The sequence below is a fragment of the Orycteropus afer genome, unplaced genomic scaffold (assembly GCF_000298275.1).
Source record: "Orycteropus afer afer isolate SDZICR_OR568_19922 unplaced genomic scaffold, OryAfe1.0 scaffold00537, whole genome shotgun sequence".
Taxonomy (NCBI): domain Eukaryota; kingdom Metazoa; phylum Chordata; class Mammalia; order Tubulidentata; family Orycteropodidae; genus Orycteropus; species Orycteropus afer.
This window is the reverse complement of record NW_006922124.1, coordinates 586,432-591,964: the sequence shown is the minus strand read 5'-3', so window position 1 is coordinate 591,964 and position 5,533 is coordinate 586,432. Positions and strand designations below refer to the sequence as shown.

The 5,533-nt window shown below is 43.7% G+C and overlaps 1 pseudogene; it reads left to right on the top strand.

Annotated features, from left to right (window-relative positions):
- The first annotated feature begins 1,210 nt into the window (after positions 1-1,210).
- The window catches only part of LOC122151537, a 13,281-nt pseudogene continuing 8,958 nt past the window's right edge, over positions 1,211-5,533 (top strand).

Here is a 5,533-nt window from a genome sequence, read left to right as displayed (position 1 = left end):
TGGGGGTAATTAACTAATTTACAATATCAAATCTGCCTATTCATGACCCATTGTACTATGATGTTAATGAAGGCTTTTTGTAATATATTTAAATTGGGGGTAATTAACTAATTTACAATATCAAATCTGCCTATTCATGACCCATTGTACTATGATGTTAATGAAGGCTCTTTGTAATATATTTAAATTCTATTTTTAAAATTTTTCATCATTTTCTTATAATGTAGGGTTAAGCTATTCTGCAGTATTTGAAATATTGTTATTATAGTTTACAAGGTATATTTTAATTAAATTGTCATACTGTCCGTTGCTTAAAAATAAAGTTCAATTTTGTACACTGATCTTACACCAAACAAGAGTTCTATACCAGTTTATTGATTAAATGGATTGTCCATTTTCTCATGTTGTGTCTAATCATATGCTAACTGTGTAAAGTTTGTTTCTTCTTTTCTGATCCTTGATGTTTTAATTTCTTCAGGTTCCTAATACTACAATGGCTGTATGTATATTAAAATTTGTAGAAAATGTGGATAGACATTCGATTTTAGTTGCCAATTTCAAAATGGTAACTGCCTTACAAAGCCCTGCACTGTCAGCCCTGGGATGCCTTGGCACTGGAAGTCTGAAAGCTTTTCTGATGATGTCTGCCTCCAGTGTCTGTGACATAGGAAGTTGATCTGACGATTGCAGCAACTGGTCCACAAAAGGGATAATTCACAGATCCTGAGACGTGTCAAGGTAAGACACTGAGTGGGGCTGAGACAACTACCCACTTCAGAAAAGAGGAGCCCCAATGTAAGATCCAAGCCACCCGACCATGTAATTGCTCCTGGTAAGCCCTGTGGGAAGGAGTCAGGCTGAAGCCCTGTGACTTCCACATAGGGTACCCCAAGAGAGGTGGTGGCATTTTACTGAAGAGATATACTTCAGTCGAGAAAGGGGGGATTTGCAGGTCCTGTACCGGGTATAAGTACCGACTGGACTCGGAATGAGAAATGAGGGGATGACCCACCCCAGAACTGAGAATCCACTGCCATGGACTTGATTCCGAATCATAATGACACCACCCCCACTGGGTTTCCAAGATTGTAAAATTTTAATGAAGTAGAGTGCCTCCTAGTCCTCCCACAGAGCACCTGATGGGTTTGAACCACCAACCTCTGATTAGCAGCCAGATGCCTTACTCACTATGCCATTGGAGCTCCTTAGGATGGAGAAGGACTGCACAACACCCCACACCACCCCTGTAGTTAGCCTTCAGAAGCACCAGGCAGGCTCACAGAACTACATACCCTGGCTCCCATCTCAAGCACTATCAGTTAAGGCCTTGTTCTTAAGAGTAGAGCCTCAGGGAACAGAGGTAGAAGCTGAAGTTCAGCCAGGAGAACAGAGAGGGACTGTGAGGACTGAGGACAGCCCCTACTTGAGAACAGAGGGCTCCCTCAGAAACCTGCCCATGCTCTCTGCCCTGGAAGATACCAGGAATTGGATGGCCAGATGTTGGGAGGACATTTATACCTTGGGGCCTGTAGGAGGTGAGGGATTAGGAGGTGGTCTCTGTTCAGTTAAGGGAGACGTCCCAGGCCCTGATAGGTCTCAAGGTAAGACAGTGAATGGGATTGAAGACTCCACAGTTGTAGAACAGAGGGGAGATGCAAATTCGTGTGATATTCCTGTTTTCTACTCTGGTAAGCCCTGAATTGCTCTGTCTGCTGCAGCACACCATTGCTTCTACTTTGAGAGTCTGGAAAAGGTGCCAGCCTTGGTTGAAAAGATATCCACCAGGTCTGCAAAGAGGGGAGCCCCAAGACCTGATAGTAATCAATGTAAGGATCCCGATTTAGGTGTGCAAGGATCCCTCACCCTAGGAAAGGCTCACTACAAGTATTGCTCTTCCCCTGCTTTTAGGCCTGAGATTCTCCAAGCAAGTATTTCAGGTTTAGATGACCCCTCTCATCTTCATTGGGGTCTTAGGGAAGGCAAGGCTTTGCTCTAAGTAGGTCACATCAGGTCAGTACGAGGAGGACTCCAAAGCACATCCAAGACTCATTTTAAGAACTCTTAGTTAGGCCTGAGGGGACTACTCATCCTCAAATATGTGATCCAAAAAACCACTGGGAACAAAAGAGCCTGGAGTGCATGAAATGGATGACTCCTCCCTACTTCACTGTTCTTACAGACCTCATTGTGAGTGTTCAACATTAGGAAAGCTGATGGAGGAAGCCCAAACCATATGATAGATCAAGGTAACACATTGAGTTGGGCCACCCATCGACAGAACTTTAGGAGTTATACAGAGTTCTGCTCTGCTCTCAGCACTTTGTCTTGGTGTCTCAGATCAGGGAAGACTTTTGTCTGAGTAGGCAATGTGAAGTCAGAAGGAATGATACCAGGCCCTGCCAGTAGTCATTGTAAGTAATATGAGTTAGAAATAAGGGGATCACCATCCTGGAAAATTCTAGTCCCTCAAACCAGTTGGATTCCAAACAGATCCTGAGCAGAGATGGCTAGATACAATGTCCTTTCACCCATCCACCATAGTCACATGGAGTTGAGCCTTACTGTGAGTGGGCAACCTCAAGTCAGCAGAAGGTCTCAGGAATTCCCAGAGGTAAAGGAAATAGAGTTAGGACCTCACAACCCAGAATAAAATGGGCTGAACAGAGTAGAGGCTGCCCCTACCATCATGCCAGTATACTCTGGGCAGACTTATCAGACTGATATCACGTGTAAATCATGTGCCTGCATGAGGAGTTAGCCTTGTTTTGAGGAGATATGCCTCAAGGTAACAAAGGGTGGATTCCCATCCTCTGAAGGAGTCCAGGTAAAGATCTTGAATGAGAACTGATGGGATCACCTACTTCAAAGTAGAGAGGATGTGACAGATTAGAATACCAATCTTGATGTCAGTCCTGAAAGACCTTAAGCAGGGGATACCAGAAATAGTGCCCACTGTATTCTGTTTCAGGAGTCTAAGGGGGTGATGGCCTTAGTCTGGGGGTGAAGATTATGTTAGTAGAATGTGGAGTCTCAAGCCCTTCTAAGTATCTGCTGGGTTTGATAATTCATTGCAGTGGCCACACAAAGCTCACAGATTATGGGATTTATTAGGGAAACACCAGGTTACAATTCAAATTCAGAAAAATGCTCAGTCTCTCTCAGCCTGCCGTCTCTCAGCCAACAGTCTCTCACAGTCTCTCTCCCAGCAGTGAGTGCCCCTTGGTGTCTCTCACAGTAATGTGTGTCTCTTTCCCAGCAATGCATGTCTCTCAGGAGTGTGTGTCTCTTTCAGCAGCACATCCTTCTCAGCCAGCAGTCAGAGAGAGTTCTGCCTCTAGGAGGCCTCCTTTTGAGCTTGGCAGAGTGGCCAAACTAGGCAATCATAGCATCAGATTTCTAAGCACCTGAGAGAGAGCAACCTTCCCAGAACATTGTTTTGTGCCACTCCCAACAGAAATACCCCAGGTAGATAACATTTACAATAAGGAGCTCCTCAGTTGCTCACAGCAAATTCCACCTTGGAGTTTACAAAGACTTATGGCTAGAAAAGCCATACCAGGTAATTTACTAAACCACAGGCTACCTCCTGACTTTTTTTTTAGCCATTATACCTTTTATACTTCAAAAATTAACATCCCCTTCACCATCAGTTTAGGATTAACCACAACTATGAAAGTGTGTAAGCCAGCTACTTCATGCCTTTATCTTCCCCCATTTTAAATAGTCAATTTCTAATTTGCTCATCCCTATCAAACCAGTACTCAGGAGACAAGCATGGTCCTTTCTCTCTGGAGAATCTTCTGTTCTGCTTGGAAAATTCAGGCACCTGGATCCATAAACAAACAAAGTCCAGCCCAGCTCAAGCCATCAAATTTCAGCAACTTGACACCAGCTTAGTGTCAAATATCTTCTTCTTCATTTGGTCAGGTTCTGGTCAGCTCAGCCCTAGCCATCCCAGCTAGGTCCTGGGTACCAGCTGCCAACTTTGGGAGTCACACTCTTCCTTTCACTTCAGACCAGCCAGCACCTTCTCTCACAGCTTTAGTCCTCAGGGACTACTTCAATGCCCGTATGCTCACAATTCATTGGACTTCAGACCAGCCAGCCCTTCCTCTCATCCCCAGCCTCCATGGCCTATGTTAAAGAGCACCATACTCAGCCCGTTTCTTCTTTGTTGCATTTCCTCATTTCCAGTCAGGTGGACCCAGGTGATCACAAGTGAGTAACATACAAGTTTACTACTCACTGGCTTCCTTTAACTTTCAGTCCTGGAAGGGGTTTTTCTCATGGACCATCACTTTCCTGTCCAGATGCACCTAAAACCAGTCTGCTTGGTCGAAATTCAAAGAGCCAAATAGTCATTATTTTTTCCTCTTCAGGTCGTTATTCAAATGCAAATCTTCTGTTCCCTCAGTAGTACTGGGTGGGGCTCAGGTTTTCCACCAGAAACCCCTATACTCTACATACAGGGTTTGTAACAAAAGCCTGTGTTTCTTCTGGGAAAATTCTATTTCCCCTTTTAACATATCCAATCAAGTATTGGCTGAAGGCGGACTTACACACTCTCTGTTATTCACATACCCCATAATCATTTCTAATGTACAAGCAGGTAAGAGAACATTTAATAGCCATAGTGCATTCAGATAAACACATAGTCCAAAACACATAATCCTTTTAAAAACATTCCAGGTTCATCTCTTCACCTTGATTACTATCCCATTCTTTGCATACGGCCTTGGGCCTTTGGCTGGGTGTAACCAACAGCCCTAGACTCTGCATCAATTATCCCCTCCTTCTAATTCTGTTTTAGCCAGCATATACCAATCATAAGGACACAAAATTTCTTGAGCAATGGTTTTTATTAAGGTTTTTACAAAAATTGCTGTTGGCCCATAGGTGGTAGCAGCTTGTTTCAAATCTTTAAGAGTTTTAAAATAAAATGTTTTATGTCCTCACATCAGTGGATTAGTCTGCTGATTTATGTATTCTGTTAAGGGAAAAATATGTTTTAATTCTAATGGAATGTCCACATCCATGGCCCTCGCCTTTTGCACCATAGCTTGCATAGGTGATAAAGGAAGCATGGTGGATGATAAACAGTTAACTTACTTTCCTGAGGGAGGGAAAAGGTTAAAAGGCGGAGGAGAGCAAGTGTGGGCAGGCATGGTTGCAGCTGAAACAGTCTGATTTATTTATTTTTTATTTATTTAGTTTTTTGCTTTGGGTGAAGATTTACCGAGCAAATTCACTTTCCATACAGCAGTTAACATATACTTTGTCTCATGTCATTGACCAAAGTTGACCACAATGCAACAGCTCCCCTCCCACTTCCTCCCCATAGTTACCTCTTCCCAGTGTCCACCCCTCCATACCCTCCTGCGCCCTGAGCTGTCTCCTTGTGCATAAGCAGCCCTTCCTTCTCCCATGATTGTTCTCCCCAGGGTGTGTGTCTACTTGAGGTAAATGTTTAACTCACATGCCTGTACTTTGTTTGGCTGGAAACCACAGGTGTGGGTTCAATTCCAGACCTGAA